At 38.0% G+C, this 16,761-nt stretch overlaps 2 non-coding genes across 2 annotated transcripts; one reads left to right on the top strand and one right to left on the bottom strand.

Annotated features, from left to right (window-relative positions):
* Positions 1 to 11,252: 11,252 nt before the first annotated feature.
* On the top strand, positions 11,253 to 11,359 carry LOC141669079 (small nucleolar RNA R71). Its single transcript, XR_012553377.1, has one exon. It is a non-coding gene; the product is annotated as a small nucleolar RNA R71 (small nucleolar RNA).
* Positions 11,360 to 15,990: 4,631 nt separating this feature from the next.
* LOC141669160 (small nucleolar RNA R71) lies at positions 15,991 to 16,097 on the bottom strand. Its single transcript, XR_012553451.1, has one exon. It is a non-coding gene; the product is annotated as a small nucleolar RNA R71 (small nucleolar RNA).
* Positions 16,098 to 16,761: the final 664 nt, after the last annotated feature.

Genomic DNA, 16,761 nt, shown 5'->3' with positions numbered 1-16,761 from the left:
TTGTTGACTCTGTGCTGATTGAAGATATTTTAGGCACAGATGACATAACACTTCCTGAAAGAATTGGCAAGTGAGCCAACAAATCATCTAAAAGATGATGCTCACTTGCACTAGATTTTGGCTTCCCCAATAGAGTTAAAGAAGGGGAATCAGGAATTGATGTGTTTATCATATCCACATCCAGAGAATTTGTTGGTGATTATGGTGTTTGAGGTGCTTCTATAACTAGAGATTTTGGTTGTGACTCCACATTTATTGGAGCTACATCAAGCTGAATTTGTGAAGGTGCAGTGACTGTGTCTTTAGCACCAGTTTGCACAGTGTGTGTACCCTGTGCATCCCCAGAGGTTTTTGATTTCTTCTTTCTGGCATAAGTTTGGGGTGAGCGTGTGTCCCTAACCCTCTTGGCATGTGCTCTTGGTTGAGAGCTTTGTTCAATAGCTACATCCTTTTGGGAGGATTCAGCTAGAAATGAGCTTTTGTCCTTTTTAAGCATTGCAGTTTGTTGGGAAACTGCAGTGTGGCTAGGCTGGGATTCACTCAACTCTCCAACCTTATTCTTGGGGTTTCTTTTATGTTCACCCCTTCCCTCACCTAACTTACCCTCCTTCACACTCCCCTCTTTGGCTTTAGTGGATTTTTCAACTGGTATCTTTTGGGAGATACCAGAGGGGGCTTTCTTTCATTTGGATTTTGAAATAATAGTAGGTTTGGCAGCTTTGGTAGGCAACTGTTTGGTCATTGACACAGTTTCCATAGCTACTCTTGAACTTAAGGAAAATGTGGAGGTTGGAATAGTTGTAGGGATGGATGAACTTACCTCACTTACCTGAGGTGCTTGCATTACAAGAAAGTAGAACATTGGCACATCCTTGTGATGATTGGCCCTGTTCAAATCTGTAATGAGCCTTCTCTCTTGAACCCAACAATCCAGTTTGTTGTTTGGGTTCTCAAGCACAATCTCTTCACAGAGGTGGTTAGCTAATAACATAAGAAATCTAGCATAATACACATTTTTACCTCTTTTATTTAACTCCCCTAATTTAAAACCTAACTCAAATAAAATAAGATCACTGAAATTATAAAATTTACCTGTAACTAGCATGTATAGCATGTTAAGCATGGAAATATTCACTGAATCAAAATTACTGATCTTTTCTGAGAAAACCTTTGTAACTACATCACACAAGAAACTCCACTCTTTCCTAAGACCCATTCTCCTAATATCACTCAGTTTAGAAGTAGGAAGTGCATAGTGCATGGAATTGAGCATATTGACTATATCAGTGTCAGTGTGTGGTGAAGACATACTGTTATCAGGAATTTTGAAACATGCTTTTATCACATTACTATTTATACAGAATTCTTTACCTTTGATGGTTAGAGTGATGGTCTTATCTGTAGAGTTATAGGTAGCAGTGGTCCACATCTCTTCAACAACTTCACAGAAGATTGTGGGTGATTCCAGCATGGCATAATTGAGCTTGCAATTCTTCACAAAGTCCATCATCCTGTGATAGTCATCCGATTGTTGAATACCCTTGTTCACTAACGCAGTGAAATTGTTCTTCTCATAAATGAACCCAGTTTGAGACATAATTTTTACAACAGCTACCATTGTTAGAGAATAAGAGCTTGAAGAGAAAGAGAGTAAGCGCTTTGAGAGAGAATGAAATTAGAGCAGTTGAATTGAGAATGATAAAAGAAAAGCAATTGCAATGAAATAAGCTTTTATACTATCTCAAAAATAACTAGATAAAAATAATAAAGTAAAATAAAGTGACCAATAGAAACTGCCTAAAATAGCCGTTTAAAAATAACTGTAAAAATTCCACCCAATTTCCGTCGTGTTATGCTTACAAACTATAAGTATACTCGATGGATAATGTACAGGGAATTAACGGCTGAGATTAAGACAATTCGACGGATGAGGATAAACTGATATCCGTCGAGACATAAAATATTCCAGAAAGGTAATTGATTTTTATTATCAAATTGCATTTTGACGGATGACCAAACTCGATGGATAAGGGTCATCCGTCGAGATGTAAATTTTGACTTAGCCAAAATTTCATCCAAGACTGAAAAATCAATTAAATTTTCTGGCTGCATTTCAACTTGCAAATTAACTCAGATAGATTTAAGAGTAATTAAGCATACCTAACTCACTTACCAACCTTGAAAAGGTGGATTCATCCAGTGGCTTGGTAAAGATATCTGCAAGCTGTTTCTCACTGGGAACAAAATGTAGTTCCACAGTACCATTCATTACATATTCCCTTATGAAATGGTACTTGATATCTATGTGCTTTGTCCTTGAATGTTGTACTGGATTTTTAGTGATGGCAATTGCACTTGTGTTATCACATAAAATAGGAATCCGCTCAACTTGTAAACCATAGTCTAGCAATTGATTTCTCATCCATAAAATATGTGCACAGCAACTGCCAGCAGCAATATATTCAGCTTCAGCTATAGAAATAGAAACTGAATTTTCCTTTTTACTGAACCAGGACACAAGCTTGTTTCCTAGAAATTGACAGGTTCATGTTGTACTCTTTCTATCAATTCTACAACCTGCATAATCCGCATCTGAATAACTAGTTAGATCAAAACCAGAATCTCTAGGGTACCAAATGCCAAGGTTTGGTGTTCCCTTGAGATATCTGAAAATTCTCTAAATATCTATTAAGTGAGATTCTCTAGGATCAGCCTGAAATCTAGCACATAAACATGTAGCAAACATTATATCTGGCCTACTAGCTGTTAAGTACAGAAGTGAGCCAACCATGCCTCTATAACTTGAAATATCCACAGACTTTTCAGTAGTGTTTAATTCATGCTTAGTTGTAGTGGCCATGGGAGTTTTTGCAGATGTGCAATCCATTAGATCAAACTTCTTTAAAAGATCAAAAATATATTTAGTTTGACTGATGAATATTCCATCACTAACTTGCTTAACTTGTAAGCCAAGCAAGTAAGTTAGTTCTCCCATCATACTCATTTCATACTTATTTTGCATCAATTTGGCAAACTTTTTGCAAAGTTTCTCATCTGTAGAGCCAAAAATAATATCATCTACACAAATTTGAACAAGTATACTAGAGCCATTAACATTTCTGAAAAATAAAGTTTTATCTATAGTACCTCTTGTGAAGTGATTTTCCAAAAGGAACTTTGATAAAGTGTCATACCAGGCTCTAGGTGATTGCTTCAGTCCATAAAGTGCTTTCAAAAGATAATAGACATGTTCTGGAAAATTTGGATCTTCAAAGCCAGGAGGTTGACTGACATAAACTTCTTCCTCCAAATCTCCATTCAGAAAGGCACTTTTGACATCCATTTGATAGACCTTGAAATTGGCATGGGCTGCATAGGCTAAGAAGATTCTGATGGCTTCAAGTCTTGCAACAGGAGCAAATGTTTCATCAAAATCTATACCTTCTTGCTGACAATAGCCCTTAGCAACCAATCTAGCTTTGTTTCTGACTACTATGCCATTTTCATCCATCTTGTTTCTGAATACCCACTTGGTGTCTATTGGATTCTTTCCTTTAGGCTTGGGCACCAGCTTCCATACATTTTTCCTTTCAAATTGGTTTAGCTCCTCCTGCATAGCTAAAATCCAATCAGGATCCAACAAAGCTTCTTCTACCTTCTTTGGTTCTTCCTTGGAAAGAAAGCTGATGTATAGACATTCTTCCTGAGTTTTTCTTCTTGTTTGAACTCTAGAAGAAACATCACCAATGATAAGCTCAAAGGGGTGATCTTTTGTCCATTTCCTTTGTTGAGGTAGATTAGCTCTAGATGAAGAAACCTCATTGTTGACTTTATGTGTGATTAAGTTTTGATTGATAGAAACTCCCCCTGAGTTTGTGGATCTTTGATTTGAGAAAGGAAAACTTTCGATAAGTGATCTATCTTGACTTCCAGCTCCTTTTGATAACCCGACGGATGGTGAATTTTGAGTACCGACGGATGAAGCTGGTTGTCTCCCGACGGATAACGCAAATTGCCTTCCGACGGATGAAGCATTATCCAACTCGACAGATGTTGAGTTTTGTGCTTCATTGGTGGTAGATTTATCTGCATTATCCTTAGATACATTCTCTTGATCACTTTCATCATCACTGTCATCACTAACCATCTCCACATTGTCAAATTTGAGGCTCTCACGGTAATCTCCATCTTTCAGTCCTTCAATCCTTTTATCATCAAACACAACATGTATTGATTCCACAATAATGTTGGTTCTTAGATTGTAGACTTTATATGCTTTACCAACAGCATATTCAACAAAAATTCCTTCATCTGCTTTAGCATCAAACTTCCCATTTTGATCAGTTTGATTTCTCAGAATATAGCATTTACAGCCAAAGACATGAAGAAAGTTAAGAGTTGGCTTCTTGTTCTTGAACAATTGATAGGGAGTCATGCATCTTGCTTGATTAACCATAGAAATATTCTGAGTGTAACATGCAGTATTTACAGCTTCAGCCCAGAAATATGTTGGTAACTTAGATTCTTTGAGCATTGTCCTTGCAGCTTCAATAAGTGATCTGTTCTTCCTTTCCACTACTTCATTCTGTTGTGGAGTCCTTGCTGCTGAAAACTCATGCAGAATCCCATTTTCCTCATAAAATGCTCTCATGACAGAATTCTTGAACTCAGTTCCATTGTCACTCCTGATTCTTCTAACCTTGAAATCAGGATGATTATTGACTTGCCTTATGTGATTGATGATGATTTCACTAGCCTCATCTTTAGACTTTAGGAAATATGTCCAAGAGAACTTTGAGAAATCATCTACAGCTACTAGGAAAAATCTTTTCCTTGAGATTGACAATACATTCACTGGTCCAAACAAATCCATGTGAAGCAGTTGCAAAGTCTCTTCAATTGTTGAATCAAGTTTCTTCCTGAATGATGTTTTAATCTGCTTCCCTTTTTGGCAGGCATCACACAGTCCATCCTTAGAAAACTCCACTAGAGGAATGCCTCTGACCAGGTCTTTCTTTACTGCTCATTCATGGTCTTGAAGTTTAAGTGGGATAGCTTCTTGTGCCATAGCCAACTTTCATCCTGGCTTGCTTTACTGAGAAGACAAGTTACAGATTCTGTATTAGATGAGTTGAAATCAGCTAGGTACACATTTCCTTTTCTCACACCAGTGAGAACCACTTTGTTGCTTCTTTTATTAGTCACAACACAGGCTTCTGAATTGAAGGTTACTGAGTTGCCTTTATCACAAAGCTGGCTGATACTCAACAGATTGTGTTTGAGACCATCCACTAAAGCAACCTCCTCAATGATGACATTGTCCTTTGAAATCAAGCCATATCCCACAGTATAACCCTTGTTGTCATCTCCAAAAGTAATACTTGGTCCAGCTCTCTCCTTAAACTCTGTAAGCAGGGTAGAATCACCAGTCATGTGTCTTGAACAACTACTATCCAAGTACCAAAGATTCTTTCTGTTTCCCTGCACACATCAAAATCAAATCAAGTTGATTTTGGTACCCAAGTTTCCTTGGGTCCTGCCTTATTAGCTTTCTTTTTCTGTTTCTTAGGCTTTATCTCATTTGGCTTAGAAATTTCAGATTCATCCTTAGTCATTTGAGTTGGGCCTTTAAAACAATTCATTGCAATAGAATTATCATGCATATTATGACTAACAGGAAATGGCATGCTATGTGTAAACATGTTATTCCAGTAAGGCATGCTAAATGGCATTTGTGGCATACTATATGCAGCATAATAAGGATTAGGTGCAAATGGCATATTAGCAAACTGTGCATTCATGTTCTGTGTAGACATAGCATTAACAGGCATGGGAGGCATGGCATTCATGTTAGGAAATTGAGGTTGCACAGACATGAAAGTAGGCGTGGCAGATTTGCAATTAACAGACAGATGATTTACACTACCACACTTGACACAGATTTTTCTAAGAGCATATTTATCAGGTGTGTCATTATTGTGTTTGTTAATCCCTACTTTACCATTCCTATTATTTTTCTTTTTAGTCTCTGTTTTTACCTCAATCTTTTCAAGTCTGTCACTTAACTGTTTGACAGTCATGTGACCAACATTACCCTTTTTCCCTTTCTTAACTTGACTCGACTCTCCTGAAACAAAGTCATTGGAAACAGACCCATACTTTTCATTCAGCTTTACTAGTTTGTCTTTACTGATGGGCTTGCTCACAGCCGACGGATGATGATTTTCATCATTCGACGGATAACACTTTTTGTTATCCGACGGATGATCCTCATCATTCGTCGAGTCTACATCTGTTAGCAGTCCATCTACCAAATTAGGTTCTAGTTTCTCTTTGTTCTTTTTCTAGGCTTCATCACAGAAGGACTCGATTCCTTGAACTTTGGTGATTTGAGCATGGACATCCCTGGATGTTTTCCATGCCTTAATCACCTCTTGTTCACGCTCGAGCTGCTTATTCAAAATTTCATCCTTTTTCAAGAACTCAGTTAATTCCTCCTTGGTAATCTTACACTCAATTTTTAATTTCTCAAAATCAATAAACTGGGACTCAAGCACATTATTCCTCTCACTTAAAAACAAATTGTTTTCTTTGATTTTAGCATTTTCTTTAGTAAGAGACTTAAGTGTAACATGCAAATGATATAACTCTGTAGACATGTCATTAATGGCATCATTACACTCAGCTTTAGATAAATGTGCAAGGTTTGTAGTAATTACCTGATTGCTTGAGGAACTTGTTTCTGTCTCATTAGACTTGACCATTAGGGCTAGATTGACATAGCTGACATCTTCATCTTCATCCAGACCATCTGCTGCCCAGTCATATTCTTGTGTTATGAAAGCCCTTTCCTTTTGCTTGAGTAGATCAAAGTATTTTTGCTTATAATCCACAGACTCAAACTTTTTCTTACTGGAATCTGACTTCCTACACTCACTGGCAAAATGCCCTGCCAAGCCACATTTGAAACATTTGAATTTTGATTTATCCACCATGTTTCTATTTGGCTTGGCTGCTCCAAAGTTCTTCTTGAACTTAAGCTTGGCAAATCTCCTGGAAAGAAAAGCTAGGTGCTCATCAATGTCCTTCATGTCATCTTGGCCTAATGAATCTTCACTTTCTATTGCCAGCCCCTTGCCCTTATTCTCACAGACCCTTGAAGTTGATTCAACAGCTTCTATCTTCACTTCCTTCTCCTTTTCCAACTCAGCAACTAGTGCAATGGATCCTCCTTTCTTTTTTCCTCTCTCCATCCTTTCATCCTGCTCTATTTCAAGCTCATAGGTTTTCAGGATGCCATACAATCTCTCCAAAGTAAACTCCTTATAATCTTGTGAGTTTCTCAATGAGACTGTCAATGGTTTCCATTCCTTTGAAAGAGATCTAAAAAATTTCATATTGGAATCTTTAGTTTGATAGACCCTTCCATGCAACTTTAGAGCATTTAGTAGTTTCTGAAACCTACTAAAGATGTCAGTGAGAGACTCATTTTCTTCATTATGGAAATGCTCATATTGCTGAATCAGGAGCTGCATCTTGTTTTCTCTAACTTGCTCAGTGCTATCACAGATGATCTGTATTGTATCCTAAACTTCCTTGGCAGTTTTGCAGTTGATAATGTTGTCAACATATCTCCATCAACTCCATTAAACAGAATATTCATGGCCTTTTTATCCTTTCTGACTTGTTCAATGTCAGGATCAGACCATTCATGCCTTGGCTTGGGGACTGATGGCTCGTTTCCTGTTGCAGCTCTCATTGAAACATGAGGTCCTCTTCCTATGTAGTCCACATAGGCCTCATCTTGAGAAAGCATATGAAGATGCATCTTTACCTTCCAATGATGGTAATTATCTTTACCCAGAAAAGGAATCTTGACTCTAACATCCTTCTTGTTCATCTTGCTGTATTATTTTGATCTTTAAACTCTTTGTAAGTTAAGAGCTTGCTCTGATACCAATTGTTAGTCCCTTAACAATTTGACAAGAATTACGGAAGGGGGGTTGAATGGAATTCTTGAAACTTTTTCTTGAAATAAAATGTTCTAACTCAAATATAAATATAAGTGTATTGATTAGCACAATGCGGAATAAAACTTAACTGAATCAAAACACAAGTAATTAAAAACAAGAGTCTTTAAAAACTTTCTGGTGGATTTGAATGATTCCACCAGAGATATATATTATATATCGAGAGAACCCTGTGTGCAAGAATGCTCACAGCTGCTTACAAATATTGAACTACTGAGAATACAGAGAAATGCTAAGAATTCTGCTTACAAATGTTTCTCTTGTTGTTTCTCAGATTCTTGTTTTTATTTGCTACTTCTTGGTTTATATATCACCAAGATTACAAAGTAATAAGACAAGATAATAAAAACAAAAACTATCTAATCTATTACAATGCTACTTCATTACTCTATTCCAGCATCTTTGAATATCTTCATAATAGCATGGAAATGGTAATACTTCTTTGTTCTCGAAAACCCAGTTGAATAGGCTACCACATTCCATTTGCATCCACTCGACGCATGTGACTGTGTTGTCACTGTCAACTTATGTTTGAATTCTTCATCCGTCGGGTTCATGATCATCCGTCGAGATTGATCATCCGTCGAGATATTGATCATCCGTCGAGTTGTCTATTTGATCATCCGTCGACTTCATTGTAAGTTATCCGTCGGGTAGCAAACTGGCACTTGACTTCATTTCACTTATGCAGAATTACAAGACATCATCTATGTACAATTAATCAACATATTCTGCATATCTAATCAAGGTCAACATGACTTGAATACTACTTACAGAATTTATACAATGGTGAATGCAGAAATGTGCTACAGACTCATTATTACATAAGCTACTCACTCAATGGATAAATAAGTCATCATCAAGTAATTCTTATCCGTCGAGTACTACATTATTTCACTAAGTAAAATCTACTAAGGTGTTTTGTTCATGAAATCATCAAGTACACAACATATGCACAACATGAAGCTTAAAGCTCGTGAACCCTGATTTTAATTTGTTGATCATATAATTGGTTTCATATAGTGAAATATTATTGCTTTCCTTTCTAAAAGATCTGTTCTGATTCTTTAATGATTTGTGATGAATGTCGGCTTTCACCCGGCTTCGAGCCTTGTTCCTTGAAAGCCCCACATTTTTCCTTCATAACCCTTCCTTAACCCAAAAGATGGAAATCTGCCACCTAGAACAAATAAAGTAGAATACCCTGAGATTGGTAAAGTAAATTGTGGATTTCATATCATAGAACTGCTTTATAGTTACTTGCTGAGTTTAATACTCATATGTTTTGTTTTAATCTAACCATGGCAGTTAAGCAAGAAGATGGTCAGGCTTAGGCGCACTGCTCGTAAGAGCGTACCTGGTGGTCCCTATCGTGTTGAGGGCTTCCGGTTGCTAGAGCAGGTAGTGGTATTTCTGAGTGAGCAAGCGCTTAGAAGGAAAATTGTAAAGATACAATGAGTTATTTATCGGTTCCAAGACGGGATCGACTATGTATATTTAAAATTATTTTGGGGTTGTAAGTTATATTTTATGATTGGTAGTTGTAATCGTGTATCATACTTTATCCTGTTTGATCATGTTGGTAGCTAATCGGGGCTTATGCTTATTTAGTTATTAGATTAAAGGTGTGTGGGTCCTCATTTTCTAACCCCGAGATTGAGGGCGTCACATTATTGCCTTGAACATATTAAAAATGACCTTTTGATCGTAAACCTTCATCGTAAGCTCTCCTTTTTGCACATCGATCATAGTTCGGCCAGTAGCTAAGAATGGTCTCCCCAAGATAATGGGAATCTTCTTATCCTCCTCAAAGTCAAGAATTACAAAGTCAGCAGGAAAGATAAATTTGTCCATCTTGACCAACACATCCTCCACAATGCCTCGTGGATATGTAATAGAACGATCGTCCAACTACAAGGACATATATGTCGGCTTTGGATCAGGTAGACCAAGCTTTTTGAAGATAGACAAGGGCATCAGATTGATGCTAGCTCCCAAATCACATAAACACTTGTCGAACGACAAGTTTTCGATAGTGCAAGGAATAGTAAAACTTCCACGATCTTTAAGCTTCGGAGGTAACTTTTGTTGCAGAACAGCACTGCACTCTTTCGTTAGAGCTAGGCATCTGTTTAAGAGCTTCAGTGAAGGGTATGTTGATGTGAAGTTTCTTGAACATCTCCAGAAACTTAACAAATTACTTATCCAACTTTTGCTTCTGCAGCCTTTTAGGAAAAGGAGGTGGAGGATAGACCTCCTTCTCCCCTGTATTACCCTCAGGAGGAGTGTGTTCCACAGTTTTCTTCCTTGATTCCACCTCAGCATCCTTCAGCACTTCTTCTCCAGCCACAACTTCATTATCTGAAACTTGAGATTTTTCAGGCTCTTCGTCTTGCTGAATTTTGGGGCTTGCGACCTTTCTAGACCTCAAGCTGATGGCGTTCACCTGTTCTTCAACTTTCCTTTTTCCTGGATTAGCTTCTGTATCTCTAGGAAGCATTTCTGGTGGTCGATTCAATAAGGCGTTAGCAATTTGCTCTATTTAGTCCTCCAGAGTCTTGATAGAAATAACCTGGCTTTGGCATATAAGAGCCTGGTTTTTGCACATAAGCTTCAACTCCTCCGATTCATATATTTCATTTGAATATTGACCTGCACCTCCATGAGTTTGTTGTTGAAGTTGGAGTTATTGTCTTGGTGCAAATTGTTGCTGAAAACTAGGAAGAGTGCTCGTTTCCAAACTGCTGGAATGGCTGTTGCATCGCATTCTGATTGTTGCTCCATCTGAAGTTAGGATGATTCCAGTTGTCAGGATGATAAGTGTCTGGAACTGGTTGCTGCGATATCTGAAAGTTGCTCATAAACTGAGCTGATTCACTTGATTTAGCGCATTGCTCCATCGCATGCGAACCTGCACATAGCTCACAAACACTGGTTATTTGATTAACACCATAGTTATCCAGAAAATCGATCTTCATAGACAACTCCTTTAGTTGAGCAGTGATAGTCGTAGCTCTATCCACTTGAAGAACTCTTGCTACCTTGCCCTTTGGCAATCTCTGAGTTGGATACCGATATTCATTAGCAGCCATCAGTTCAATTAGATCATAAGCTTCATCTTAGCTCTTAGCCCATAAGGCTCCACCTAATGCTGCATCGAGCATGGGTCAGGATTGTGCTCCCAAACCATTATAAAAACAATTGATGATCATCCAATCAGGCATTCCATGATGAGGACACTTCCTAAGCATCTCCTTGTAGCACTCACAAGTTTCATATAAAGATTCTCCTGATTGTTGCGTAAATTGAGTAAGAGCATTCCTGATTACAGCTGTCTTTGCCATAAGGAAGAATTTAGTTAGAAACTTTTGAGCAAGATCTTCCCAAGTAGTAATCGAACAAGCTGGTAGAAAGTGTAACCAACTCTTAGCCTTGTCCCTCTGAGAGAATGGGAATAGTCTCAGCTTCACAGCATCTTCAGAAACACCGTTGAACTTGAAGGTGTCACAGATCTCAATGAAATCCCTAATATGCATATTGGGATCTTCCGTTGGAGAACCCCCAAACTGGATTGAATTCTGCACCCATTGAATCGTGCTAGACTTGATTTCAAAAGTATTAGCCGAGATGGTTGGTCTGACAATGCTAGACTGAATGTCATTGATCTTCAGTTGAGAATAATCCATCAAAGCCTTCGGATTCACTGTTGGTTCTCCCATTGCAACAAAAACTTCTTCTTCAACTTTTTCCTCAACAAAGACACGAGATTGAGAATGCGTTCGCATACACGCTCTCTAGAGTACCTGAAACAAAATAAGTACCCTTGTAAGTAAAATATCTGAGTCACTGAACTTTAACGATCACGGATGACAAGTACATAAATTAAACAATTAACAATACCGAGTCCCCGGCAGCGGCGCCAAAAACTTGTTAGGGCGAAAACACGCGCTAAAATTCACGCAAGTATACGCTTCGCAAGTAGTATAAGATATAAATCAGATTCGTTCCCACAGAGACTCTTTCGTTAAGAATATTCACCTATGCAACAATGATATGGTTATTATCTAATGCTAAGATAAATAACAAGTTCAGATTGTTTATAACTAACAATTATAACCAAGAGAACAAGAATGGTTGAATTAATATATATGACAAACATGGGATCCTAACTTCATTAAATACTCCATTCAACAGCCTTTCTGTTCTTAACCTTAGCATGTAATGGTGATGACAACTTATCAGATAACACGAAACTAGTAAACTCTAACTTTCGTTGCACGGATACCCTACTACCAGACATACACAAAAGAGATAAAAGTTGAATAGACACCAATTATGCTTAGTCCTTATATGTCTATAAGAATTGAAAATATTACGGTTCAATGCGCAAGTTATCTATCGTGATTACATAGGGCAAGTAAGATGGTTAAAATTACCTACGAATCATGCATAACAATAACACATGAACCCATGCTAGCATGGTAAGTTCTAAACATCTATATTCACTGTCGCTTCAATAGAGATTAACACGCTATCTAATTTGTTAGCTACACAAATAAGATGAATAAGCACAACCAATACTAGGTTATCATACAATCACCACACACTAAGGTATCGAAATAATTTAACTAAAGAAATTTATAAATAAGTCCTTTAGAACCCCATGATAACGATAAGTTCATATTCGAACTCATCATCACCATGGGTTCCAATGAAAGCATGATAATAAACAATATAAGAGTACTAGGGTTCAAAGACAAATCGAAAATGAGCATCCAAGTATCAACTATATTAAAGAAAATAAAAGTCTTCTTCTCCGTAGCCTTCTCGTGCTCTCTAGGTCTTCTTATGGCACTCCCAGGCCTCCTTGTTGTTAAAAACGTCTTTTCATTGATATATATATAGGCTCCAGGATGACCAGGACTCTCAAAATCTTCAATTTCAACTAAAATCAGGATTTTGGGGTGAAAACAGGGTGCGGGTGCACTATTTTTGGGCGTGGCCACACTGGAATAGTGTTTTCAGCGGCGCGCTGGTTCTGGCATGGCCGCGCTGACATTCTGATAAAATTCTGACAATTCATCTTTTGGCCGTATCTTGAGTTCTGCTCGTCAGAATTAGGCGATTCAACTGCCCACGTGAAGCTAACAAGATTCTCTATAACTTGAGAATGTCCTAGGCTTCCAATTCTGAACTCTTTTCAGAATATTTCTTTGAAAAGCTTCTTTCTTCATTTAACTGATGCCTGAAATACAATAACGCATAAACACATCAAAAATACCAATAACTTGAGTCTAAAATACCAATTTAAGCTTATAATGAAGCATTCCAAGTAGATATAAAATCCATTTATTATTTAAAGAAAGACAGTGCGCCCGCCCTGGTAAAGCGCGCGGTTGCGCTAGGTCGGATGTCAGAATTTTGTTTCTACTTGGATTCTGAGAGTTTGAAGCCCTAGTTGATTCTACAGCATATATAAATAATTATGATCATTTTTAATAACACGTACCAGAGCTAAGGAGAAGGCGTAAGAAGACCGTATAGCATAATTCAACCAAGGCGAAGAGGATCTAGTTTATTCTTGTGATTTCTTTGTTTTAGTTTTAATCTTGGATGCTAGTTTTCTTATTTGTGAACCTATACTCGTGTAACATACTTGGTTTTATTATTTATTCAGTATAAAGACTACGTTTATTATATCATGCTTTCATTGGAATCCACGTTGATGATGAGTCCGAGTATGGGCTAATCGTTATCGTGGGGTTCTAGCGGATTTACTTATGGATTTCTTTAGTTAAATTGTTCTGATGCCTTAGTGTATGGTGATTGTATGATAACCTAGTATTGTGATAAGTGGCATTTTATACCACTTAGAACGTCCTATAATAGCTTAAATTGATGTCTTGAAATCAAGTATTTTGTGTATTTGATGCGTTTTTCTAGTATTTGTGCATTTCAGGGTATTAGTTGTATTTCGGGGGAGAATTCATCAATAATAAGCCTTGGTATATGTTCAGCATTGCAAGTGGGAAGATAGGAGCAGATTACAGCGAAGAAACGGAGCTGAACGAACCATTTTTCCAGAAGGGATCTGAGTGCCCGCTCAGCTATGCTGAGCGGCCGCGCAGGAAGCTGAGCGCCCGCTCAGCTATGCTAAGCGGCCGCGTAGGGTCGTAATTTCAGATTTAATATTTTAGACTTCTAATTCTGTTTGGCTTCCAACTTCTGAGTAATCTGGGTTTTATGGGACTCCTATATAAGTAGATTTCAGAGATGTTTCACTAAGGTTGTATCGTTGTATTAATCAAGGAGCGAAGGAGATAAGGAAGAAGACCATTTTAGCACACCGTAATGAAGAGGAAGCATATTTTCTTGTGATTCTTATTTCGTTGTAACGTTGGATGCTAGTTTTCTTTACTTTGAACCTATTTACTCTTGTGACGTACTCTGGTTTAATATGATTAGTTTAGTTATTATTCTCTTGTGTTTATTTATCATGCTTTCATATGAACCCATGATTACGATGAGTGCTATCATGGGCTAATCGTGATCATGGGGTCGTAACGAATTTACTATGGAATTCTTTAGTTAGTTATTTAATACCTTAGTGTGTGATGATTGTATGATATCTAGTATTGGTTGTACTTATTCGTCTTATGTGCATCGCGAACATATAAGATAGGGTGTTAATCACTTGTGATGCGACGGTGGATCTTGAGATTTAGAACTTGCCATGCTAGCATAGGTTCATGTACGAGTATGCATGATTAGTGGGTAACTCTAACAGTTTTATTCGCCCTGTGTAATCAAAAGGAATAACTTGTGCTTAAATTGTTATGTTGACAATTTCTGTAGACATATAGGGACTCAACATAATTGATGCTTATTCAACTTCTATCTTAATTGTGGATGTTTGGTAGAATGGTATTAGTACAATAAAAGTTGGCTTTTATCAGTTTCGTGTTATTCGATGAATATCATCATTGTTGCATGCTAAGGGTAATAACAATGACTATTGAAGAAAGTAGTAATGAAGTTGTGATCTCAGGAGTGTTTTAATATTGTTAATTCGAATTGTTAATTAAGTGCTTAATTGTAGTAGTTAATTGTAGTTAATAATTAGTTAATCAATTCTAAGTGTTATTGTCTTAGCATTGAGAAGTAATCATACATTGGTGAGTGAGTTTAATTGAACATAATTAGTCTGAGTCTCTGTGGGAATGAACTAAAAAGTATTCTATATTACTTGCGAACGCGTATACTTGCGTGTATTATTAGCGCATGATTTAGCCCTAACAAGTTTTTGGCGCCGCTGCCGGGGACTTGGCGTATTTGTTTAGTTTATGTACTTACCATCATTGGTCATTAGGACTCAGTGATTAAGAGGTGTTACTTATTGTTTCCGGTTGTGTTTCAGGTACTTTAGTGAGCGTTTATGCAAACTCGGTCTCGTACTCGCAAGAGGACTTTAGATACAGCTGAAGAGACAGACAAAGTTCTTGATATTCCGGAGAAGATAGATTTTGAAGATTCGGATTCAGGAAGTGAGCAGAAAGAACCTTTAATCATGGGTGATTATATTGTTCCGGCAGATCCAGCTCTTACGGACTTTTCTCGGCCTAAAATTGATGACATTCAGTCAAGCATTCTTCATCCGGCTATTCAGGCTAACACCTTTGAAATCAAGCCGGGCACTATTCAGATGGTTCAGAATTCTGTTTCTTTCGGAGGAGCTGCAACTGAAGACCCCAACATGCATATAAGGAATTTTGTCGAGATCTGCAGTACTTTCAAATATAATGGTGTGACTGATGAGGCTATCAAGCTGAGGCTTTTCCCATTCTCTCTGAGGGATAAAGCTAAGGACTGGTTACATTCTGAACCAGCTGGGTCCATCACTACTTGGCAAGATCTTACGCAAAAGTTTCTGGTGAAGTTTTATCCAATGGCAAAGACTGCTGCTATGAGGAGTGCTCTTACTCAATTTGCGCAGCAACCTACAGAATCTTTGTGCGAAGCTTGGGAGCGCTACAAGGAGATATTGAGAAAGTGTCCACATCATGGAATGCCCGATTGGATGGTGATCACTGGTTTCTATAATGGTTTGGGGGCCAAATCTCGGCCCATGCTCGATGCAGCAGCTGGAGGTGCATTGTGGGCCAAAAGGTATACTGAGGCTTATAATCTTATTGAGACTATGGCTGCAAATGAGCATCAAAACCCAACTCAAAGGATGATGCCTGGGAAGGTAGCAGGTATTCTGGAAGTCGATGCGGCCACAGCTATTGCAGCGCAGCTCCAAGCGCTGTCTATGAAGGTCGATTCTCTAGCCACCTATGGAGTCAATCAGATAGCTATGGTCTGTGAGCTTTGTGCAGGTTCTCATGCTACAGATCAGTGTTCTCTTGTTAATGAATCTATTCAGTATGTGAACAATTATCAGCGACAACAGCAGCCTGTGCCAGCTACTTATCATCCTAACAACAGAAATCATCCAAATTTCAGCAGGGGTAATAATCAGAATGCTATTCAGCAACCATATCAGCATGGTGTGAGTAAGCAGTTCAATCCACCTGGATTCCAGTAATCGCAGAAATATGCTCAAAGGAAATCATATCCTCAACAGGGAGGTGCAGCTGCACCCACTAGTGCTGATTTTGAGGAACTTAAGTTGTTGTGCAAGAGTCAGGCGGTGTCGATCAAGACCTTGGAAAATCAAATTGGTCAAATA

Source organism: Apium graveolens, chromosome 6, assembly GCF_009905375.1.
Source record: "Apium graveolens cultivar Ventura chromosome 6, ASM990537v1, whole genome shotgun sequence".
NCBI classification, from domain to species: Eukaryota; Viridiplantae; Streptophyta; class Magnoliopsida; order Apiales; family Apiaceae; genus Apium; species Apium graveolens.
The sequence above is the reverse complement of the archived record's forward strand: the minus strand, read 5'-3'. Positions and strand labels throughout refer to the sequence as shown.